Raw genomic sequence first — 26,871 nt, 5'->3', positions numbered from 1 at the left:
ATCCAGCACTTCATATGCTATTGAATCAGTCTTTGCTCCTCTGATAGTCACTTCTGAACAGCTGCAAATGCACACAGGCTACAGTAAAATCAATGTTTTAAATAAACAATTGACACATTAATTTTCTTAAGTTGTGAGTTTTACCAAAATCAGTCAAGAATAATGTTTCTTTAAAGAATATATTGGAACTGTGTTTACACTAGAACTGAAATCCTGTACTGATTGAGACAAAAATTAATAGCTTGGGCACAATGCAAGATGATTCTGAGAAAGTCCTCATTTAAGGCTCAAAAAAAATATATACGTAAGGAAAAATTCAGTTCTAGTAACCAAGAACTCCATTCCATCTGTGAATGTGCCTCTGACTTCACTCAGCTGTCTGCTTACAAAACAAAGTCTTCTTTGTTTGGTATCCCCTCATATGAGTGAACCTCTGTATTTACAAGCTGCAACTTCCTTTCTACATCTCCCAAAACAGATCACTGAACGTCTGAGTTGGAATGGACCCTCAAAGATCATGAAGTGAAACTCCTGGCCTTTTACAGACAAGCCCAAGAATCACACCATGGGCCTGAGAGCATAGTCCAAAAAAAACTAAGCTTAACACAGCTTTTCCCCTAAAGAGAATGGTATAATAAAACTACAAAAACGAACTTCCAGAGGTCCCATCCAAGCTCAGCTCTTCTACAGTCATGTGATCTTCTGAGGTTTTTTGTATTTTAAAGGCAGACTGCTTCCTTCAGGCAATCCCTTCAGCATAGATCTAGATTTTTAAATGACAAAACTAAGTTGGGAATTCAGAGTTTTAACACCTACTGTCCTTAAGACACTAAGGGCAGCTGAATATTCGTTTTAGTTAGTCTTTCCCTGGTGGAAAAGACTGGTGGAAAGACATGAGACACTTTTTTGTGTCTCTCTGAATCCTGTAACTTTCATTCACTGAAAAACAGGGCAAAGGCCCAGGTGCAGAGCCCACCTGCAGTGGATGCCCACCAGCAAGGCACTGATGGCCACCAGGAAGCCAGAAGAAAACCCCTTTGCACTGACATGAGCAGAGCACATTTCTGAGCATCCATCCTTTTTCCATGCTGCCTGAAAGCCTAAGGTCCCAGCATGGAGTCCTACAGACTAACAATGCTGTTAGAGGGTAGAGTTGATTGTTAACCCATACCGAACAAATTGCCGCTCCAAAAAACTATTTGCCATGCTTATATTAGAGTCACAGAGGTGCTAACAGACTAGCTACTAACCTCTGGGCATATCAGAGCATTTAGACATTTTATTACACTGTCAGGAACCTGCCATACAAGCTCAAGGAAAAAAATGAATTAACAGGAACTCACTCTAACTGTGTAAATCCAATCTGTCAATAACTGATCATATTCTTTCCTTATTTCCATATATGATTAACAATGTTGAACTGAGCACTGTGTTCCTTTAAATGAATACAGAAAGTTGATATGCTCAGATGATGGCCCATTAAAAGCAAACAATTCAAGAGGAAGCTTGTGAACATCCTAGAATTTCTATTAATTACCAAGAGGGAGTTTTCAAAGTGTATACTGCATATGGCCAGTTGTTTGTTCTTCCCCTCCTCCTAAATACACTAGCAAGTGTAAAGGTAGAAACAAAATTAGATTACATTTCAAATTTGCACCTCAACAATCCTGAAAAAATCTGTAAGTAAAGTTAAATAATTACTGTTTTGATTCTCCAAGCAAGTATTTGCAAGATACAGAAGAGTGTTTTCTACAGCAGCCTGCAATCATAGCACAGAATGGCTTGTGAAAAGGAGACCCAAAACCAAAATGTATAAATAACAAACTTGTTGGCCAGCACAGTTAGCAAGAAGAAATTATCAGTATTGATTTTTTGCAGATTAATTGCAGGCAAGCACCAAACTTTACAAAAGTTACATTTCCAGTTTTATCTTAGGGTGATGCATCAAGAAAAAGGAATTTTTTCCACAGCAGCAGAATCTTAATAATTTAACCATGGCTCCATTTAACTCAAGTAGGAGTATGTTAATTTCTTATATTGAAAGTTTATTATTTATTACTGTTATATGTTTAATTGTACTGCTTTATGCATAGACAAACTCAGCCTACCCAGCAACCTGTTTTCCAAAGTCTCTCCATCCTAAGTGTTTCCCACAGGTAATCTTGGGATTTCCCCTGTTATTAATGGATCTGTCTGTAATTACACAACATGTTTTACACTACTTAGAAACTTGACATATATAAAAAACGTGCTATCTCTAGGAAAAGATAATGAAGTTAAAGTGTCTGAAATTTAAAACCACACAAGATGATAAAGGTAGAAGGAAAAACAACAACAACAAAAAAAGATCCCTGGAGCTGGCACTATTTTCATGTCTACAGCAGGACTAGAACCAAGTTTAAAGGGAAAAAAAAAGCGTAACTAACTTCACCTTTTAGTGCTGGACTTTAACCTTCAGTACATGACAGTAAAACCTTTAATAACTTGCATTTGTAGCCACTGGTAAGAATTCTGCACCACTGAACAACTTTGAACTCCCACAATGCTCCTGTTTTATTATGGAAATCAAAATGCTACAGAACAGAAATGTCTGGATTTTTTTCCCTTGGGGCTGCTGACAGTAGATTACCACTGCTATCTACATATAAGTCTGAAACTGACAACAAGCAGCTGTAGAAACCTGTGCCTTCCTAATATCAGAAATCCAAAACAAATGCTGTCCTGTAAATAACACAGTCCATCCTTACAGGACATTACAGCCCAAACTGCTCCCAGACCTGCAGCCCTTCAGCACAGCAAGAATCCTTTCCCAAAATTATCTGCAAAGAAAAATTATGAAAGGGAAAGTAGGAATATGCAGTATATCAAGCTAACTCAGTCATGCAATCCCATTTACAAAGGAATCTGTCATTCTTACGACAAAGAAGCCCCACAGAACTGTCTGTGTCAAAAACCCCAGGTGAAGAGGATGTCTAAGATGCCTAAGATTAAGAAGGAAAAAAGGCAGCTAATGTTCAACTATGAGCTCTAGAGCATCACAACAAACAACACATGCCAAAGGTCAACTGGGCCTCCAACAAATGCATACTGGAAAAAGAAAATGGACTACTGGGAAAAGGTTTCTCAGGATGGAAGAGGATACTGGCAGTTTTGAAAGAGTTTTAATACAATGATTTTGTTAAATGGTCTGATCTTTTTTGACCTTCAGTTACCTAGTGAAGACATTTTTTGAGTTTATTTCTGCTATATATAGTTTCAGAAATGCATTTGCTTTTGAGAAATCATCATTCATTTCTGTGATAGCAGATTACCCAGATGAGGGGGAAAAAAAAAAAGCAGTAAGAGGCAATGTCCTTCCTCCCATTCCCCTAAAACGAGAGTTCGTCCCTGCACACAACATCCTAAATATTCTATGACATCATTTAAGCAGGAAAACCAATAGTCCCATCTTTTATTAACATAGTTCTCATTTTGAATTATTATTACTATTTTCCTCTCCTTTTCTCCAAGCTTAAGAAATTTGTTGGGGATAAAATTAAAGATCTGTATTACCAAGGAATGCTGCACATCAAGAAACTGTAAACAATCAGGCAATGTTTATTAGCCCTGATAAAATACTAGATACATCCTAGTTGCATGTCCTGACTCAAAACAAGAAACAGGCAAGCCAAAAGCCTAAATTTAAACATGCTCCTAAACAGTTAAACCAGCACTAACTGCTGCAGTCATATGCAAAAGTGCATTAATGAATTCACTGGCATGTCTGGATACAATATAAATTATTGTCAAGGCTTTTTAGTTCATCCATTTTTTAAATCCCCAACATCACTAGAGACCACCAACCCAGGGCTACGCAAATTAAATGTTCCCTTGAAGGACTTGATTTTTTCTCCGTGCACATTAGCTATAGCATTCCTGCTTGGTTAAAAAAGAAGACAAGCTTGCCTTACTATCGTATTACCCTAACAACTGTGATTGAAACACTTTTGCAAAACCTTGGCAACCTTAGCTTATCAGCTGGACATTGGAAATAGACACTAAGTTACAAGGAAAGAAGAAAGAACAAATGCACTACTATTTAGCATGCTTCTCCCCAAAGGAGACTAACAGCTACTATTTTACAGAGCTGGCATTTCACAGAATAGTATTCATAATAAAACAGAAGACATCAATTCCCATATAGTCCTATAAGTTTAATTTTTTAAAAGGTATATTTAAGCTTTCTAAAGTGCATGTTTTAATCTAATAACACTACAAACACAAGAAGCACCTATTGATGAATTCATATTACTTAAGAAGTGATCTCCTAGCATAAGTAGCCTTAAGTAATACAAAGAAAAAATATTCAACTAGGAGGAAAAAAAAACCTTCATACTGAGGACTTTATAAATGGCTTGTTATCTTCACTGTCTAAACATCCCACATGCACACAAGACTGAGGTGATCCGAATATAAACCTGGAAGAAAAAAAAAAAAAGTAAAGTACTTTGACCCTTCTATAGCTCACAACACCATGTTATCACACTTCCCTGACTTTACACGTCCCTATAGACTCAGAAACCTGAAGATAAATGAAACAGACATGAGAAATCAACATGTGCAAGTTAACAGAAATCTCAGTCACCACAGCAAACACTCTCACTCAAGGGTAAGGTACCCCTTACTTTCCATTGCACAGTTCTTCACAGCCATTTTTTTTTCTGACCTGGAAATTCCTTCACCTGAGGAAGTTATCACAAAATGGTGATTGGGCTAACTTCCAAAATGCTGCTTTCAATCTATACTCAAAATATTACAGTACTTTTTATTTTCATTGTCCAAGGTGCCATGCAACTTTTAAGGTATAGTCCTGAAGAAAATCAAGAGTAATAGAAGAGAAATTAGAGTGAAATGACCACAACTACATTCCCTCAAGCAGAAAGGCCTTAAACATTTCACTGAAAGTGCCTTTTTCAAGTATTGACCAAGCAGACTAACAGCCCCACAGGGAACATTCTTCCTAGGGACAAGAAGTTGTAAATTCCTATTCACAGAGCATGGGGGGAAAAAAATAATGGCCAACTCCCCATTATGATTACTTGCACTCAAACCACCACAAGGATTCTCCTGTGTTCATTATGTTATGAGTTCTTAGGGCCTCATTAAAATCACTTACTAGAATTACAGAAAAAATCAGGGGTAAAGTGTGCTTGGAAAATACATATGTGAAAAATAAACCCCTGAGCTGCTAGACAGAAGACACAACTTCCCTACCCTCTGCTGACTCCTCTCTTACAAAAGAAGGCAGGTTAAATACCTCCCCTACAGTTAGTCACTGCAGCATTGATTAGATGTCATAGTCAAAAGAGAATCAAGATACCTTATTGCCATCTTCCAGTATTTCAGGTTGGAAAAGGTCCTGTCTGCCTCAGTAATGTTAAGCAGAGTTGCCAGATGATCCCCATCACATGAGCAACAACTCTTAAAACTCTTTAAGAGAGGTGTCATGAGTCTGTGGAGCCTGTTCAAGCAACGAAAAGCAGTAACACTAGCTCTGACTCACAAAAGGAAAACAGCCAAGTTGAAGACATCCTAAAAGACAGTTTATATTTAGAGAAAGATAGAGGGACTTGCAAAGTGATGTAATTCCTAAAACATAACCTCCTCTGTTTTACAGGGGGCAAAATACGATGAAAAAAGAATAATGCATTTATCTAAATAATGGCAAATATTTCCTTGAACTTCAGATTTCATCAGCACAAGGCAAGTGGATAATGACGACAGCTACTGTAGATCTCACTTTTCCATCAGCAAAGCCGGCTCTAACAGAAAGCGGGCAAGGGGGTGGTGGTCGTTTCACTGGGCTGTCAAGGTTACTCCTGAAACATGGTGTTGGAAGGGGACCAGTACATCTGCTCAACGCTTACTGGCCGGTTCTGTGCTGCTCTTCACCACGGCAGAACCTCCCGAGGATGGTCGACAGGGACCGATCAGCACCGGGGCTGCACCAGCGGCTCCCGGCAGCGCAGACTTCGGGGCCGGTGTCAGAGCAAAGCCTCCTGCGCCGGGGGTGGCTGCAGGGCCGGGTCCCTTCGCTCCCGCAGCCTCCGAGGGCTGAAGGGCTGCGCTGCCGGGCGCACCGCCCGCCGCGCCCCAGCCGCGCCGCAGACGGCGCTCGGCGGAGCTCCGCGGCTCCGGCCGACCCCGCCCGCCGGAACGCCGCCTCCCCCGGGGTGCAGACCCGCCTGCCTCGGGCCGGCACCCCCGGGGCGCCCAGGAAGTCCCGGCGCCGTGCGGGGCGGAGGACGCCACCGCGGAGTTGATCGCGAACTCGCTGCCCCGCTCCCTCGGGCGGCGCGCAGCCGGCAGCCCCAACGGGGCGGGCGCGGCGCGCCACCGAGGGAGCCGATGGGCACATCGCCCCTGCCCGCCCCACGGCCACCGCGACCCGCAGCGCGGCGCCTGCCGCCCCCACGCCCACCTTTCCGCAGGCTCGGCTCGGCTCCGCTGTGTCCCCTGCTCGCCGCAGCGCCGCGCGCGGTGCGCGGAGACCCGCGCGGAGCGGAGCCCGGTGCGCTCCCCGCCCTGCCCGGCCGTGCCCCGCGGCGGCGGCCGCGCTGCCAGCGCCGAGCCGAGAGGGCGGCCCCACGTGCGCCGGCTGCGCCAATCGGGGCCGCCCGCGGGCCGCCCACCGCCCCGCCGCCACCGTCCCGGGCCGCCCGCGAACCGGCGGGATGGATGCCGGCGAGAAGCCGTGGCAGCGCGGGCAGGAAGCTGGCTCGGGAGCCAGGAGGAAATAAGCGCGTTGGAACGGAGTTTGCGATCGCTGAAGGGTGGGAGCCTCAAACACTGCTGCTCGGGGGCTGGCGCCTCTTCCGCGGCCGCGGAGCCGTGGCGGCGGCAGCGCCGCTCCGCGAGAGCGCTCCGCGGGAGAGGCGTGCGCCCGCCGGCCCGGGAGCCTCCCGCGGGCCGGGTTCCGCCAAGCCCGGAGCCCCGCCGGAGGCGCCCGGCGCCGGGATTACGAGTTTAGACGGGCAAACCTCCAGAATTAACGTATAAAGCAACCTTTGAGCTCTCTGACGAGTTTTGCAGCGCTAAACGTGCTGGGAACAGAAACACGTTCTCACCTTGTCACGGAAAGCCGCGGGGCGGGAGTCGCGCTCGGCTCGTGCCAGCCGCCCGCGGGTAGCGCCGAGCCAAAGCGCCGGGAGCCCGGGATCGCTCAGGTGTGCGGTGCCCGCTCAGGCCCCCAGCGAGGCACCTCAAACACATTGTTTCCTGCTAAAGCACACGAATGACAGAGGGCTGATACTCCACGCTCAAAGGATAACGCTGGAAACAAATTCTGTTCTTGTATTTTCTACATTGGGTGTCAGTGACGTGTCCAGACTGTGTCAATGCTGGGAATGTAGTGCTTGGAAATAACAAACTGGCTAGTTAGAAAATAAACAGTCACAACATAGCAAAATATTTTTGTACTTTATTTTACAATGTTTCATTTATAGCACTGAGTTTTTGTATGATTCTCCACGTGAATTGTAGTTGGTGCAACTTCCGTTAATAGAAATGTACGTTGTTTGCTTAGGGGTTGTGTATTTTGATCCTGTCATTTAATCTAATGGTTGGTGATGTTACATAGTGGCAGTTTGCTACAGCCTCTTTTTCAGACCATTACACTCAGTTGAGCTGCTGTTCCTTTAGATCTCTCTTAGAAATGCTGGGAAATCCATTCAGTGACTCATATTAATTCCAATAAATTTTGCAAGGATATAATGGAAATAGGCCAATCTACTTTTGTTGTAGGCAACAGCCTCATACTAATGCCTCCCCATCTTATATATAAAAAGTTCAACCCCCAGCAACCTTCAGCTCTCCATCTATATTGAAACCAATTTTTCAAAAGAGATCCCTTTTTTTCTATGGGTGTGATTGTCAGTAGAGTTCAGTGTCTCCAGCATCTGTGGATTTCAGGCCAGACGCACAGCCATGAACAGAAAACGGAGTACAGGCCACAGTTAGGAAAGGTAAGGTTGGAAACAAGACTGTTTTGTTTCTTTTTCTAAAGAATCTGAGCATTGAGACCTTCAAAGAGTTCATCATGACCTTTTTTTAGAAAGATAAACTTGGGAACATCCAGATAAGTGATCCATTTTTGTCTACTGTCCAAATACCAAGTCATTTAAAATGTTATTTTCTAATTTTTCTGCAGCCATACCGATTAGTAACACTAATGTTGTGATGGTTATTTAATTGCCTGGTTACAGAAACCAAGAAGAGAAAAGCTGAATATGCGTTCACAAACACTAATAATGACAATTTCCAGCCCTTCAACCTTTCACCCCTTTTTCCTTCTCTTTTTAGTGTGCTTTGGCAAGCATTGGATTTTGGGAATTTTTTTGTTTAGTTGGGTTTTTTGTTTTGGTTTTGGTTTTTTCCTCTTCTTTTGTTTTCTGGTTCTTTGGATTTTTTTCCTCTTGTAGGTTCTTGCAGGCAATGTGTTTCAGATAAGAGTAGAAATTGAGGTCCAGTTTTTATTTTTGCAGCTACACGGACTTTTCAATTTTTTCTCATTTTTGCTTCCATTTTCTTTTGAACTGATAGTATTTAATTTGAGTTACTGGATTGGTGCTGCTAGAAATGCAAAGTTGTATTGATGGCCTTGAGCTTATATTTAAGAATATAGCCTGTCATCTCCAGTGACATGCACTGTTCTTGTAAAACATCTCCAGTGTCCTTGGGCTTGTCAGGCTGAGTGGCATGCTTGGGCTCAGCCGTTGCTGTCCTCCTATGGCTGGAAAAATTTATTAGTTAGACAGATTTAGCATACAAAAGCTGTCCAGCAGATTTCAACCTTCATGCCAAACAGGTCTAGGAAAGCAAGTGGGTTTACACGTGGAAGTAGCCACAAACATCACAAAAAATGTGTCAGTCAAACATCTGAAATTGAATGCCTTAGGGGTCCAATTCGGTGAATAAATTTGGAAAGTTAATGCCCACTGTAGTATGCCAGAGCTCTTCACAGAGCTTACTGTCTTCATAGTAGAACAAAAGTCTGTGTCTCTCCAACCCCAATTCATAGTTTGTTATCTCAGTACAAACAAACCTCACCTCTAACCTAAACACTCCTTGCAGCAATATCTGGCCAGGAGGCAGAGCTTAAACCGAGGAAGTGATAGTGTTTTAAACAATTTTAAATTATTGCACCAAAGCACATTTCTGAGGACCATAGTGTTTGCAGGAGTGAGATCTGAGAAACAAATGTGGAGCTTGCCTCTGCGTCCTGTAGTCCTGTGGGAGCAGGAGAGAGAGAGGTCCAGATTTAGAAAGGTTCACTTTTCATCAGTTCCACTGGAACAGAGATGGAATAGAGATATTGGTGGTATTCTGGGTGTAAGACTCATCTGAGTACTCAAAAACAAACCTTAGCCTTTGCTCCAGGGACACATGAGGCTATTGAAATGGTTTGTGTGCAAGATACTTAAAATTACATTTAGATAATAAACTGTTTGGAGAAATGTGACCTCAAAATTAAGACTTAAGAAACATTTTGCCGGCCTGAAGAGCAGAAGTCTGACTTTTCTAGTTATGCAGTGGAACCACAAGAATGTCACTGATAAGCAGCTTGATAAAGTATATCTACAATTCTTCATAGCACTAACAGGCCAGGACACCTGAAGTCTTATATAAGAAATAATTTTTAAACATATTATTTAAAGATCTGTAGTATAAACTGAATGTGCAAGGCTGCTAATGACAATTGCTAAACCTCATGCTTAGTGAATAGCTAAAGTCATTAAGCAATTCAAGTGTTTTACAGTTACAAGACAGAGAAAATGAATCATAAGACAGTGTGATTTAATTTATTGATGAACTATATAGAGAGGGGAACTGTGTCATGGATTTTCAGATTTCTAAGGCCCCAGTGCTGTTGGAGCCAGCACTGGGTTCTGAGTCACCTGCACACACTGGCCCCATAGCTGATTTTTCTAGTCCTCAGATCATACTATCCCTCATGGCAAATCCACCAAGTCTGTGGCTAAAAGTAAAGAGAGTCAAGGAATGGATGGTGGCAGGGGCAGTCTCTAGAGCAGCCAGTGTTCCTGTTGCCTAGTGAGAAAGCAACCAGTTGTGAAGAGTCAAGGGGTGAGGTCTTCGAAGAAGTAGTGGCAGGAGGAGGAAGACCTTGTGCAGCACAGATAAAAGTAGAAACTACTCATCTGTGACAAATGCATATGTACTGCAGAGCTACAACACATCCCTAGTGTGTCATCTGAAGGACCACCACTGCTTTTCTTTTTGCTTCAGAATGAAATAAGTTGTATTGTTTATTCAAATGATGAAAGAATGCATCCATATGTACATAAAGTAAGTGGACAGATTTGCTTTTGTATTTTTGTAAAAGGTACAAATAAAATTTGGACATAAAAGCATACTTCCCATGATCCTTGCTGAGTCATATTTTCTTGTAGAAGTTCTCAGTATAAGCAAGTGTTGCTTAACAAAAAGAAATTCAGTACAACCCGATCCATAGAATTAATATGATTTACTATTGTTTGCAAAAAAAGCATTATGTATCTGTGCACTGCAAAATCGATGTCTATATTAATAGATACAGACTTTTTGGTGATAGTAAGGTCATTTGACAAATTGCTTCTAGTCCTTTCTAATCCATGGAGGGAGCATTCAGGGATTCTGCACTTCCTTCAGCAGCAGAATGCATTGGAAGGTAGCAAAGGAGGCATTCCTTCTCTCTTGTCTTCAGGGCTGCTCCTTTACCATATAATAAAAACACATCTCCCCTCAAATACCTTCCTGAAAATATACCTTCTATGCAGCTGAAAGACCACCCACAAGGATTGAGCATAGGAAGCAAGACAGGCTGAGCAATAAACCATGTCAGGATATGGAATATTCCACAGCGGGATCTATGAGACATGTAAAAAAGGAAAGGACGTTCATTGTGGGCCTCTCATCTTATGGCACCATAAAACAAGAGAAGGAAGTTTCACTATTCCAATATGTCAATAAAAGAATAGTATGTGGAGAATGCTGTTCTGCATTCAAAAGATTTTTTTATCTTTCTTTAAGACAGACAAAATGAGGCAAGAAAAAAAAATATTTCACCATTTTTCTGTTTACTTTTTATTCACTGATATCTTCTGATGTTTATTCATTTCCTGTTTACACTAAAAGCAATATCTCTAACTGCAAACTCAGATCTCCTCTAAGCCAGCCAATTGAAAATTAAAATGTTTAATTAAGTATGAGCACTGTCCAAAATAAATAGTCCTCAATTCAAATCTAATTAAGATAATATCAAGATATGCCAGACATAGATAGATATGTGTGTATCTATGTGTGGAAAACCCAAATCCCTAATTACTGGGATACATTGAAATTGACCTAGTTCCTGCAATTAAGGTACTGGATCTTGCTGGTCAACATACGTGGACCAGTTTAAAAATAACTATGTGAAAATAAGATGAGTAATTGCTTTCATTGACCAGTGATATCTCAGAAAACTTTCAGGCCCATCAAGGTAGAGGAGGGTGAATGGGCGCAACTGAGCCTCAGACATCTTGGAAATGTTTGTGATATTTTCCTATTTTCCATGTTTTTAGAACATGTACCTTTCAGAAATGACATACACTCTGTTAGGCAGCAGTGGGAACTTTTAAGGGATTTGATTAGTCCATGCTTATAGGACTGGAAAGACTCTGTCATTTTATTAGATCTGGTTGGCTTAGTCACTAATTACAGGTTTCTTTTGACCAGTAGATAAAATCTGTGCATAATGTTTATGATTATCAGGGGAGTGACATCACATGCTGCCTGGCCTAGCACAGTGTATGACCTGACCACAGAAATTCTAGTCTGATTTGTAATAGGGTATGGGGAGTGCAACATAAAATTATATATCATTTGCACAGCATGCCTTACTGTTTATCATCACTTAATGGTTGGTATCATAGCCATGTGAACAGTGGTGTTAAATATCATGGGTCTGAGTATGACATCCAAGGACTTCAGAGAGGTTAGAAATATGCTTTCATGACAGTTAATTTAAAAATTTTTGCATTTTACTCTGTGCTTTGAGTTCTTAGAGAGTTTACAGCAATTATTTGAAAAAATGCCCCTCCTGGTAAAGGGGAGAAAAGGCAAACAACACTGCCTAATTTACTGTGATGCCTGTACAAAGCACTTGTGTAATGTTTTATCAGCTCCATAGCATTCTTTCCTAAATTATGTCCCAGACTAGATAATACAAATGAAAGAAACGAGTTTATTTTTCTATTCAGCTTGCAGCTGTGAATAAAAGAAAGAGAAAAATCTGATTGCTTTGGGAAAGTTTTGTTCTTCCAGAAAACCATTTTTTTTTTGTTATTTCAGTGATTATGAACCCTAATTCTGTTTAATGTGTAAACCATTACACGGTTTTATATTTGAAATATAAAATGGACATGAAATATATTTTCCTCAAACAAGTATTATTTTTGAAATAGCTTTATGATAATGGCAGATAGTTTTAAAACCATACACATAGATAACTGAAGATATGTGCTGCTATGTGCTAGAGAAGGCATTGAAAATAGATTTCTGGAAACTGTAGTCTTTTTATCAATATCATATTGTTGGTTTCCCAATTGTTTATGAAGATGCAAAGTTTTCAAAGCTTCCTCAATCTGACTTTTATTTTTGTATATGCAAGTGCCAAAATTAAGGTTAATCCACCTTGCCTTTCAGTTGGCTCTGAAATCTGAATGCTTTTGTTTGTATGTGCAACTGTCTGGATTACATATGTAATACATACATGTATAAACAAACACTCTGAATTCCAATTAAAAGAAAAATGTTAGGCAGAGTCTTATATTCCATTTAAAGTGTAATTCTATGAGACAGTCAAAGCTATAAACACAAATATTTATATAAAATTTGGAATACAAAGGAATCCATACTTAATAATACATTGTTAAAAGCCTTGCTAAAAACCAAACTCATATATCATGTCTGATTACAACTCAGAAAAGTACCCTGCATTTCGTAGCTCTGAGATTAACAGGCTTTCTGATATAAGTGGAGCCATGGATGAGGACTGTGGATAACACATGCTCCAGAGTAATTGCAAGTATTTTGAAGGTGAAAAGAGTGCTTTTAGTGAAAATCCACTGGTAATAACAGGTTAAATTCACCATTCTAAACCAATAAAAAGAGTTACTCCAATTTTTGATAAATGGCATATATAATAGTCTATGAAGTATGTTGTACCCTTTCCAGTAAAGAAGTAAAGACCAGATATGCAAAAAAACTGCATCTTATACTTGAAGAACCATTTTAAATGCAGAATATAATATACAAGAATAGGAAATATAAAGTTAGAAGTATATTTTTAAAGTGTGGCCATGACTTCAAGGCGGCTGGTAAGTTTGAAATACTACGTTTTCTTCTGTAACTTTGGCGATAAGAGGGGCTTGTTTTCTTGATTTACTGATATGACTGTAATAATTTTGCCTTAACTGCAGTGTTGTACATAGACACATATCTGTAACTAAATTCTTGGGCATGAGAGTGATGATACACTCTCATAACCAAGGGAGAGGTTGCTCAGGGGAGCAGTGGAATAGCCATCACTAGAATGGGCAAGTCTGTCTTTCAAGTGAGCCCTGCTTTGAGTTTGGGCAAAATCACCTCTGAAGGACTCAACCTAATAATATTTTCCTGTCATTCCATGGCTGAGTTAGATTCAAGTGTCTACCTGAAGAACTGGGAGTAGGATCTGTCTGAGGCCAGCATGGACATTCAAAACCTGCCTGAGAAGGTTTTTTCCTGACACAGCGCTGGGTGGGACCTGAGGAGATGAACTGGAACTGCAGAAAATTCTCCAAAGCTGTGCTCTGGCCTCATGGTGGTCAGATGTCTGGTGAGACTGAGAAAGTAGGAGAAGGTCAAAAAATGTATTTTAGAATAGTAAGAATTATTATGTAGAAACTCACTTTCAATCTGAAAACAGTAAGATATATTGCACAACTATTGATAGTAAATTAAATTTTATCTTCAGAGGCAAGAGTCAAATCAGAGATCTTAAGAATTATTTATTTAATAAATGCTTTTAAATGTTTAAATGTTGAAATTTGCTCTTCTAGGTACTCAGATAATTTTAAAGTGTCGTTTATTCTGAAAAGTTTTCATTCTCTGTATAATAGTAACAATAGTCAGAACAATTTCCTTTCATTTATTTATTGGTGTTCATTGTAAACATTTCTCAGCATAAGTTAGGGAGAACTTCTTTGCACTTTAAACTTTGTCGGAATTAGACTTTAGGTTTAACACATCTAATAATTATCTAATTTTTTAAAAAATGGATTCTAAATTGTGTCTCTTCCCTAACTTTTACTTTCTGCAAATTAAGACAAGAAAAAAATAATAAAACATTCTCTGTCTACAAAAGAAAGAGATAACTTAATATGAAAACCAAACAAACCCTTGAATAAATTCAGTTCTCAAAGCACATTGAGTACTGTTATTAGAAATATTTCCTATGAAGTATTTAAATTAATGATATGCAAAATATTAGAATTGCCTTCTATTTGATTATTTGTTAACAAATTCTGTTGTTACTTAACAGGAATAATGATTAAGTCAGTTAATGGATAAAATGTAGAATTTACTTCCTACAAAACAAGCCCTTCCACTGCCCCAAACACTAAGATCTAGTAGCATATCTCTTATTGTAGTTAACACTTCATTTTGTTACCTATTCTGCTTTTGAGTCGTACTAAAGTACAGGATAACTGAGAAAAGAAAATCTGTGTGGAAAATAAAAGCACTTGAGAAAAACTTATTGTATATACAATTAAATTATTTTTCATTGCTAGGTCATTTTGTTGTCATCTGACACAGTGTCATCATGTGTTTTGCTTCACTACCATGCTATTTTTAACCTGCAAATCTCTGATGGATAAATTCTCTCTTTTATAGGCACTTTGACATCTAAATAAGCAACTCTAAAATCAACTTTCATTGCCACCATGCCATCTAAGTGAAAAAAAGTGATAAACGTGGTGGATATTTATTGTGTTTTTTCTTTTGCTTTTGTATCTAAAAGTAAACTTTTGTTCTTTAAGGTGAAAGAAAAAGAAATTAAATATCCATGTTGTGCAACTTCTGCCTCCTGAGGCTTGATTCCTTTTAAAGGGAAGGGAAGAAAGTAGTCAGGTCAAAAAATTCCTAAAATAAAAGGCAGTTGAGGAAGAGAAAACCATGAAATGACACACTTTTGCTAACATCCAAACACTGTTTTTTAATGTTCTGTGAATGATAATTTTACTGCAGCTAAATTGTGGTTTTTCATTGCATATCAATGTTGCTAATCAGGATGCTCTGGCCCTACTCTGAAATGTGCACTTTGACTTTGCTCGGTTCTTGTAGCTGCCTAATTTCAATGGAGTTACTTCTTGTTTCATCTTGTAATCTTCTCAAACTATTTTTATCCGTTTTCCTTTCATGAGAACAAATACTTTGCTTATGTACCAGTAAAACATCTTTCTATGACTGGGAAAATATTTTTTTCAGCTCTTGTTTTTCAAATATATATATATATATATATATATATATGATTTTAAAACCCCCAACATTCTTCTACTGCTTACAGTCAGTAAACCAAATACAAAAGTCATTTTTTTTCTTTCCAGCTGCAATCTTTTATTCACATGTTTTTAATATTCTTCTGTGCAACAGTGCAGATGCAAATACTTAAAATGGTAAAGCCTTCTCCCCACGATAACAGAGTACACTGCAGGGATACATAGAATGCTGTGCTGAATACAGATAACTGCACTGTATCCTTCAAGAAGTTAACCCAGTTTAAACTTGAAAACATCATGGATCTCTTGGCAGTTTTCAGAACACATTTGGTATCAAAATTGTGATCTGTGATTTTATTCTCAGGTGTTAATAGTGAGAACTCTGAGTCAGGGAATTTTAGCTAGAAGGAGTTTTTAACACAACAAAAACCCTAAATTAAACGAAGGAAAAACTCTTAGGAGAGAAAGCATTCTGTTTGTATCTAGGTCCAAACATTCATGTTCATTTAAAGGGATCCCTATGCCCTGAGATCGCTAAGTAGTGCAGATTTGAGCAGGAGTAGGTATGAGTGCAGAAAAGCTCATACTATGGCATTTACATCTGTGTGCTTTGTGGGCATGTGGGAGCCATTCCAGACTGCCTGGTGTTTTTCCTCTGCTTATCTGCATGGCACATTGAGGAGGCTTTTAGCAGCTGGTTCCTAGGCTCTCCTGTTTCTTAGCTCAGCCCTGCAAAAATAGCCCATGATAAAGAAACACAACATTAGCAGGACACCATTACCTTTCGACCCAGTAATTTCTAGTGTACTCTTTAGGAGCCTTTCTGGTCTGCAACCTGAGAGCAGCTGGGCTTTGGGAATGGAGCTGTGCAGCCACGGAACAGCTTCCAGCTCTCCAAAAACTGCAGAGTGGTAAGCAGGCAACAGAGCTGGCATCTGATTGCCAGATGTGTCTCCCATAAACATCCAGACACCACCACCAAGCAGTGTCTGGAGCTGGGGACAATGCTGACAGCACTGCAGAGTGGCCATCAGTGAAGGGCAGCTTCCAGATGACAGAGTCCATGCCCACACACATAAATCTGTGCTGAGCTCCCCCTTTAGCTGATGAGGTAGACAACTGTCATTTCTGGCAGTCAGAAAGCCTACTGTTGACTACCATCTGACAAAGTAATTCAGGATGTGGTATTCACCAGCCAAAAAGATCTTGCCCATCATCTTTGCAAGTGACAGATAAGGAAGGGATCATCTTTGTGCTTTCTCACCCCGGTTGTATCTGGGTTACGTACATGATGCTGCCTGTCGTGTCTGTCCTTTTCGATTCTCAATTCTTCACCAATCAGCACTCAGAAGAAGAGGAATCACTTACTCAAAACTTGACAATTTGCTCAGACTACAACTGGTCTAACCCAGATGTTCAGGTGGTTTTTATAGATCTCCCAAACTCTCGTGAAGGAATTCTTCTAAAGAGTTAGTAATCTTGACAGTCCAAAACAAAGCAACATTAAAATCAGTCAATATATATTGCACTTCCTATTTTCAAGATTTTAGTTAAGGTGATTCAGTAAATTTTTCTGTAACTCTATAATAAAATAATAACTTTTATTTAATATTTATTCAGATTTCATGATGAACAAAGAGATTTTCAATACATAAGTATTGGTTAAAAAATTCTGAAATGTCCTACAGCTCTGAGACTGTAATTACATTTTTCAAATGCCATAGCTGATTCTTGAAAATTCAAAGCAAGCTGGACAGAGCCTGCTTTGAACTGACCTTTTAGCTATTATATATTAGGATGAACTTGTTTCCTTAAGTTAAAAGTATTGAATTACTTTACATAAAGGGTACAGATACTCCTGTCAGTGCTTTTGGATAATTGCTAAAAGAAATAAGAAAAATCCCCAAACCACCTTTTTACTGAGTTTCACGCAATTTTTATTTACAGATTCTTGCAATCAGGGTATAGCAACAAAGGACCATAGGTGTATCTCCTTAAAAATGTAGTCACCTTGTGGTGTGCACAAAATATTTAAAATAGACAGACTGAAGAACGTGAAGGTATCAAGGTAGCTAGTTATTTTTAAGTGAAAACCCTGCAGAAGAAACATATGCTATTAAAAAACACTGAAAACTAACCCCAAAAATATATTTTTAGCAATGTTATTTCAAGGGGAAGCAAATTAAAATACAGACAAAGAATTAATGTTTTTAACTGTTGGGAAATGACATTTTGTGTTAAAACAACTTGTCTAGGAATAAAACTTATATATACAAAAAAATTACTATGTAATGTGAGTTTTAATTCAAAAATAATATCAAAATAATATTTTAAATTATGCTTCTGCTTCTTGAGATGTCACGTTGCCAGCACTTGCTTCTCACGAGAGGGATAATTAATTCCATTAGAACTTAATTTTGCTGATTGGGCTGAAAAGAACCCACTTCCTGACATTACATCATATATGAAAACTCTTTCTTAGATATTTAAAATATGGTTTGTTTAATGTGCATGCAAGAGTACTGAACCTATATTTTGCTTTTTTTCCAGAAATGTGTAAATCTGCAAATAAGATTCAATTGCCTTAAAAACACATTGTGTCTATAACAAAGAATGTACACTCTCCTGAACAAATGGAGGATGGGACACTAGCTCAGACTCAATTTTCAGTGTGAAACAAGTCTAACACTAGAATCTTTTACATTATACTAAAATCACAAAACAAAAAGTTAAAATTCCATACTCAGGGAATGAAGAACACTTTGAACTAGAAGCGTTTTTTAAAAACATCTTCATAGACTATTGTGTCTGACACAAAAGTAATTTCAGTGTGTGATCATACTTCTAAAATATTTCTTATGTTGTCTTAGATGATGATAAGGGAGTATGGGTATTTATTTTTATTTCCAGAAGGAAGTTTAGCTGCTGGTCTTTTGGGTAGCTGAACTCCTCGCTGGAGATTCAGGTTTCTGAAGGAGAGGACATGGTTATGTTAGATATTCCATTAGGTAGGTAGGAAAGGCTGAGAAATGAAGTGTAGGGAAAGAGGAAAGGAAGGGTTTTCATTTTCTATTCTTGGTCTAAGAAAATCTGCTAATTTTTTGTGTTTGTCCTAGTGAGAATGGGTAGTGAGCTCTTCACAAACTCCTTTCTCTCTTGCCATCATGGAAACTGGGATGGACATTTGACATCAGTGTCCAAGTGTCTGTACCTGAAACAGGTGCTTTGAGTGCTTCAACTCCTTAGGCCAACTGAGTCATCCCATGTATGACTACTTGGCAATTTTTCAGTTCTTATGCATTTTTTCATACTTCCTTCCATGTGAAATCCGTCTCCATATTCTTTCAGAATATCCCCACGCTCTGTGCGGCATTTTGAGAAAAACATGGATGAATTATTTCCTTAGGGATTTGCTGCCAAATTGAGAGTTGTGTTTTGGCCAGTCTGAAAGTGAGAAAGAGAGAAGAGAGATATTGAGAAAAACATGAGAAAGCTCGTGGGATTGACAAGGGGACAGAGAAACAACAGCAAGTTTTCTAGAACTTGTTCTGGCACCAGCCTCGGCAACATCTCCATCAAACGTTGGAGTCCCTGGATGCCTTTTTATCTATAGTCTACAAAGAGCAGATTGCAATTGTGTACAGTTCCAATTTTGGTGAAAGTTGGAGAAAAACTATGGTGGTGATCAAGGCATCTGTGGGGACCACCTAAAAATTTATTACATCCAAACATCCTCATGTGGGTATATGATGGAGTCACTCATGTCCTGAGGAAAAAAGGTCTGTGCATGCCAGTCAGTTTCTAGGTACCACAAATATGGGGTTTGCTTCAGAAAGGAGAAGGTTGTTTTTCATCCCTGTGTGGGTTTTTTGGTGCTTGTAAACATCTGGGACTGAACTGGAAAGAGAGGGGAGGGTCATGAGGAGGTCATGAGCTTTTGGGGATACTTCTGCAGAAAGCAGGTATTGCCAGATGCATGGTACTAACACTGGGGAGATGGACTGATAAGTCCATTTGAGCCTCAGATAGTTTGGTAGAGAAAGACAAAGCTATAGGAGAAAAAAATTACCACTGATTTCACTGAAACAAATTTTCTCTTAATGCTCCAGTCTGTGAAGCAGTGGACATGCTTTTGCAGAAATAAGCTAAGCAATCTCTTCGCCACTCTCCCAAACTGAGTGTTTATAGGATGGCACGGGTGGAGAGTCTGTTCACAGCAATTATCTCTGCTTCAGCAATGAGAACCACAATTCCTCACACTCACTCTAAGTGCTATAATTATCTCTCAATACTTGGTGACTAATTTGAAGCCAAGCGCTGTTAGAGGCTGCCCAAGTAATATTTTAAGTATATTTTTAGAATGCATGTTTTTTGGTTGGAAACGAAATTAATGAAACTCTGGAAGTTCTTATTACCTAACTCTAATACACACTCTGGATACAAATGCAGCAGAATTTGATTTTATCTTAAGTCACTCAAAAAAGCTGTATTCTGGCATTATAAGCTGCATTTTCTCTAATCAGTAAGGGCACTTTTCATTTCAGTCATATATTAATCTGAAGAATTCAGAATTACATTGCTAATAAATCTCTGCCTAGAGCCTTTGTGAGAATAGATAATATGGCTGTTTCCTAAAGAGCTTAGATTAAGGCATAAAGATAAAAAATGGGAAGAGAAATTAGAATTCTTTGACCCAATGAGTAAATAATCCTTTTTTTCTGCATACTTTGCAGACAGTAGACGTGTGAAATGCTAGCCTAAAAGGCAGTTTTTCTTTCTAAATCCAATTAAAGCAAAAATAACGTCTTGTAACAAAACCTGAAGAATTTATGTTGTACAAGACAGAATAGCAGGCCACAAATATCCTTCCAAAGTTTATAAAAGCATCAGTGTAATACTTTGCTGCAGCAGACACAAGACCTTTATTTTCCCAGCATATATATATATTTTCCCTGGAGGATATCTAGGAGTCTGATATCCCTTAGTGAATACAAAGGAGCCAGAATTCTTTGTGAATGCAGACTGCAGGCATGCAGCCTTTAGCAGTTTGCACTCCACTGAGAGCCAAATCATGAATCTCATATTCCTTGAGAGCACTTGTTCTACTCTGACCCAGATGCAGGCCTTCTACGATCAGAAGAAATTTATATCCGGATTTTGCAGCCCTGAAAATAGCCCATTTCACAATATAGAAACAACTTTTTACGTATCAGTTTTTTCTAGGTGCTTTGACATCATTTGATGGATTCATAGCTTCTGGAGCTGTTCTTTTAGGGGAAAGTACAGCCATCTTGATTCAGTCTCTACTGTAAAGGCTGAAGGGTAAAGCAGTGTAAGTGAAAAATGTACACAATTTTTTTTTTCCAATAGGGGAAGATAACTTTTGGAAGGTGGTTCCACTCATAAACTGTTCCACAGTTAAACATTAAATTTTTCTTTTAAACCTCCAGTTTTACTGACCTTCCAAAATCCAGAATCAAAAAGAAAAAGGATCATATAAATACCCTGGTTATTGTACTCTTCTGCATGCTCTCTCAGCCACTGCAAAGACTAGATAAACATTTGCACTGACCCTATGGAATATTGCTTTTATTTCAGTTTTCAGCTCTTGTAAGTGAAACACAAAATAAGAACACTGTCAATAAAAAAATGCAAAACTAATAAATTATTTAAAGAATATTGGTATACAAAATCTGGAAAAATCATGAAAAAATTTTAAAAGTAATTAGATTTATGTTTTTAATTTAATATTTATGGTGTAATACAAAAGTGAGAGGCTAACAGAAAGTTTTCTTTCTTAATATATTGAAGCAATAGTGTAAAAGCATATATTGTTGTTCAGAATTAAGTTGCTTAATGCTTATCATCACATTCTGAACATATTTAATTTTCTTTCTATGAAATTATCATCCATGTCTGGATCATAATTGATATGAAAGACTTTCTGTGAGTTACTTGTAGTGTTAGTCTTTAAATACTCTAAAGTACTGAAGTGCTTTAAACACAGTGACATATAGCTATTTCTTTTACCTAGCATTTATTTTACCTTCCTGTGCTCTGGAGGGCTTACAAGCCAGCTAAAGGCTCTATCATGACACACTGTAATCTGGAAGTATGTATATTTGTGTGTATAATTATATTTATATTTAATAATTTATATCTCTTCTCGACCTGCTGCTGCCAGTAGTTTTGCATAGCTGCTTAGCTTGGACTTGCAGAGACCAGTCAGATATATCCACATACTGGATATATCCACACTGATAAAGAAAATTTGTATTTCAGTCTTATATATTTCATTATCACATATTAATTGGTTTTCCCCATGCTCTTTCCTTACCTTTTAATTTTCAAATACATTGGGGGAATATAGAAATTTAGTGGCTTGTAATATAAACCTGAGCTTTTAAGCTTTCAAGTTGACTTCTTTTCCATTGCCTACAATATCTGCAAATGTGTAAAATGGCAAGTATGATTTCATATAAAATAACTGGTGTATTTATTTAAGTCTGGTTCATTTCAAATAAGCAGCACAGTCAGATATGAAGCAAGCAAGCAAAAAAGTAGTGACCTGAGGCTAGAAGCTACCTGGTTAGACACCTGAGCAGTTCAATACACATATCTGGAAAATTACAACCTTAGTTTACAAGGTCACAAAGGAACCCAGCATATTAAATTCAGTAAAATTTTAAGAAACACCTAATAGAACAATTGCAGATTATCTGAATGTCAGTGTCAAGGATTTTTGAATGATTAACCCCTCAGATGCTGTTATATTCAGGAAGGGTGTAAATTACAACCCCATTTTGTCCAATATTAGTTTTCTCAAGAATTTCTAGACAGATTTTTTTTTTAAATTTCACAAGTATGAAAATTTTTCATTCCAGCTCATTTCTCTTCTTCACCTGTCAGATTTACAAACTCCATCTGGAATCTGAAAAAAGCAATCTGTTCATTCCTTCCATTCCCCTTTTTAATGAGGATTCTGCAGACAGAGCTAAGCTGACAGTGTGGATGATGTAGAAGGAAAGCTCAGCTCATTCTTCCATAACTGCATGGATACTATAACACAGAAGTGGAAAAAAAAGTCTTTGTCATTAATGGAAGTACATGTGACTCCACATCTTCCAGAGGTGTAGATTCAGAGTAATAGGACAATTACATTTTAATGTTGGTTTTCCTGACCATAAGCTCTGCAGATTGGTTTATTATTTTATCTAATTTTATCACATTCTCAAGATGCTGACAAGTAATGAACCATGAATGAATGGATTTCTTTATTTCCATCAAGAAGAAAACGTCTGTATAGCTTCAAGAACAATACAAGAAACACCACACCTTTCTTACTGGAAAAGGATACACTTTTTCATTGCCCACAGAGCATTGTTAGACCTGATTGTCCACAAAGCATTTTTAGACTCAATATCATTATTGAGTTCTACTGTGAGTAGAAATACACATTGAGAATCCAATTGTGAAAAAAAGAAAGAAAAAAAAAATCTGATTGATGAAATTGCAAAATAAACAGGAAATAAAATATGTCTGTCATCCTAAATGACAAGCTTATACAGCTAGCCTTTTTTGGGAAAGTGCCAGTTACCTCCCACATTCATGACGGCAGTTCTAACATTAAAAAAACAGACATTAAAATCATGTAAATATAACCAACTCTCTGAGATACAACAAGTATTAAACAGTTTCACATTCATTCATTTGAAAGCATATTGGAAAAATAAATCCAATCTGCACTGACATCTGTTCTTTTGCAGTTTTTCATTTAATGTATTACAACTAGAAAGTGGATTGTTTTTCTTCTCTGAAAACTGTAAATATTCTTCTCTTTATTAGAAAAAACAAAATTATTTACATGGGTAAGTTAAGAGGTACTCAGGGCCTACTTATGACCCTACTCAGTGGGCTTTACTGTGTTTGGCATATACTTGAGGATAGAATGAACATAATAGACCATAACAAATATGTACAAATGTCTGACAATGGGAACAACAATTAAGAAAAGATATTCATAATGAAGTTCAGTCGTCTGTAATTCCATCGTGTAAACAGGAATTATTCACATGCTATAAGCACAGAGAGGCAGGTAAAAGATATAATAGGAATTGTAACAGGGTATTACTTGACTCATATCAGTGAGTAATAAGAAAAGTGTTAACATGAATTTTATTTTTCCATTTGCTTGACATATGCACTAATGGATGGGGAAGGAATTCATATAACTTCATTAAATGACAGCTGTTCCCTGTTCCAATATGCCACACAAGCATTTAAACTCAACAGGGAGAACAGTGCCACCTTCTGAACCACCTGGAGGTGAACCACACGAATTGGGTGGTTCTGTAAAAAAAAAAAGTAAAAGAAATAAATGCATTTTTTTAATGATCTGCAAATATTTGTCTATAAAATGGAAGCTTTTGCCACTTCAAGCTGAGAAATATTCCTATTAAAATAACTATATCTAGGGAAAAGCTTTTTTTTTCCCTTAGGAAAACGGATACATTCAAACAAACAAACAAACAAAAAAACCTCCCAAAAAACCTCCAGAAAAAGCAGAAAAAAAACCCCAACATGTTTTATTTTTCCAGCACCAGAAGATTTTTTCATTATGTATTTGTGTCTCTTTTCCTCATTTTTTCCTGAGGAAAAGGTACATTTGAGTATTTAGCTATTTATTTTCTTTTAACACCTCCATGCCCTCAAAATGTTGTCTGTAGATTTTAATTTTTAAGCCTTTTTTCTTGGACTACTTTGTATCCAGAAGAGGCCTCAAACAGAAATTTTAGAAAATTTGACTACTGTCTAAAACTGCTTTGCATTTTTAAATTTGTCAATAATATATAATGTATGTATCACAGGTATGTGAACTAGAAAGACCCTGACACCAATTGTATTTTTTCCTCTAATACCATATCAACTCCCTCTATTAGTGGATATAAATAGCTTTCAGTTATAAGTAATTCAATATCTTCTATGAACAAGGATTAATGTAGTATTACCTAACTTCTAATAGCCATTAAGTTGTAATTTAGTAATGAATCAATTGTAAATTTCTGGTGCTTGGTAATAGTTCTCTGCAGATTTCTTCCACAGCATTTAGCCTATTACACACAAAAAAAAAAAAATTCATAAAGAGGACATTTTAAGGAATTATTTGCCATTAGTTTCAGTACAACAGATTAAAAGACATTCAAGTTCTAAAGATATTTCCTTTGGTTTTATTTAATGTCTAGAAAGTCAGTCCTTTTGGGGGGATTAAACTTGATTTGTTCAGATAAAAAATTATTGTAATGTTCAATATAATTTAAGGGCTTAATTCACCACTTGAACAGCTTTGTCATCTGCAAATTATCTTTTTCAGCTCACAGCTTATTATAGTAGGTATTAAGACAGTATAAAAAGCAGAGGAAACAACTATTTGCAAACTCTCATGTTGTCATTTATTATAAATTATCATTTTTATTTAATCATTTGGATTCAGTTAACCAATGAAATAGTTTTACTTCAGAAATATTCAAATAAAATCTGACTTTTCACAGAAATTAATAACATAATTCTTAAATATTTATACCTTAATTCCAAGAGACATTATAAATTTAAATGTAGTCGGCACAATTTTAAAAATAGTCTTTTAACTAATCTACCTTCCTCATATACACAAAATGCCCTTTGTCCAGTGTATAAAGCTCATCCAAAAATCTATATATTTTGAAATATTTTTCTTATGGCATATATTTTTATTAATTAAGAAAGTCAAGCCTTATTTTCTGAAGTTACAGCTTATCTATCACTGCAAAGTCAGCCCAAAGTTACCTGTGTTTAGTAAAAACCTTTGACAAATGGCTAGAATTCTGCAAATATGTACAGTTCTTCATTTCTGACCCTACCTTTGTTTTTTTAATAAACACAAAAAATTAGTCGGTTCAAGGAATACTGTAATTTCACTTACAGCTGTCTAACTGCCAGGGCAACAAGATTTCATTATTCTCACCAAAAATAAATGCAAGCCTTGATATAAAATTTCAAGGCCCTTAGCTTTTTTGTAAGAGAAGACTGATCTAGCAAAGGATCATACATCCAATTTCCTCTCCTCTCTATGCATTCAACACCTTTTTATCCGATCCTGGCAGGCAGGATGGGCACAGCCATCAGGGCTGGTGCTCACAGGCTGGCTCCTGCTGGGTGACTGAAGGATGGAGGCTACTGGGAGCAACAGAAAGATCTGGGTTTACCCAGCCTGGAGAAGAGAAATCCTCTGGGGAGACCCTAGTGCTGCCTACAAATCCCTGATGGGATCATGGAGAGAAGAAGCGGTCAGGCTCTTCTTGGTGATGAACAGCGGCGGCATGAATGGCAGCAGGCACAGACTGGACCATGAAAAACCCCATTTAGATATAAAGAAACCTTTTACCAAGAAGATCAGGTTGGCCCCAGATGTTGCAGATTCCCCAGCCTGCAAGGTGTTCAGGCCTGCAGAAACCTGGTAAAATTAGACCTACTCTGAGGAGGGGGTTGGGATAAATGCTAATGGAAGTGCCCTTCAACCAACAGCTGATTTGGTGTGAGAAATGGCCAAATGACAGTAGTCAGAAGAGTGAGGGGGATGATTCCTTCCACTGGAAAGCAAACATCTGGATGAACAGGTTAGTTGTTCTGATATCAGTGTCAGTACCCATTCCAGCAGCTACCCATTGCTTATAAAAACTATAAACATTCATCAACTCTGGAACAACTAAATTATACATGAACCAGACTTAGTTTCATGAAGCTATCATTATTTCTTTCTATTAAAATGTGATTAATGAAAAATTATTAGGGCTTTAATTTTCCACTATATGAAATGAAATTCCTGTGATAGATTGGAAATTTAGTTTGCAAATCCTAGATACTCTGTTGCTTGCTGGTTTTTTTTAATGCAAGCACCAAATTTTCTGTTCAGTACCTTGAAAACTACTCCTGCTCTGCTTTAGCACATCTATGCCCCAGCACTTTCATTCTCTACATATTTAAGCTTCAAACCTGTAAAATTTATATTGCAGCTGATGTAGCTGTCTCCAAGACCAGGGGATAGTTAATCTCCAGAACTCCTGAGGGGCCAAGCTGCATCTGTCTTGTGCTGATGTTACAGCAAAGGACACAAAACCACTCCTCACCTACTCACTTGCAGACTTACATACTATGCACACTCAACTGTAGGCATGATAGACTTGAAATACGACAGTATTAAAACGTGATGCTTTACTACCAAGAGGAGCAGATCCAATTGTCTCTTCCAGCTTTATACATTATCAGAGAACAAGCT

The 26,871-nt window shown here is 38.1% G+C and overlaps 1 protein-coding gene across 1 annotated transcript in view; it reads right to left on the bottom strand.

The window, feature by feature from the left end:
- Positions 1 to 6,562, bottom strand: part of STXBP6 (syntaxin binding protein 6) — a 104,662-nt gene extending 98,100 nt beyond the window's left edge. The window contains exon 1 of the mRNA XM_033063218.1: positions 6,461 to 6,562. The gene's annotated coding sequence lies outside the window, so the exon portion shown is untranslated. The remainder of the gene's footprint in view (positions 1 to 6,460) is intronic.
- Between the last annotated feature and the right edge of the window lie 20,309 nt (positions 6,563 to 26,871).

The sequence above is a fragment of the Catharus ustulatus genome, chromosome 6 (genome assembly GCF_009819885.2).
Source record: "Catharus ustulatus isolate bCatUst1 chromosome 6, bCatUst1.pri.v2, whole genome shotgun sequence".
In the NCBI taxonomy this organism is placed as follows: Eukaryota; Metazoa; Chordata; class Aves; order Passeriformes; family Turdidae; genus Catharus; species Catharus ustulatus.
This window is presented reverse-complemented; position numbering and strand designations above follow the sequence as displayed.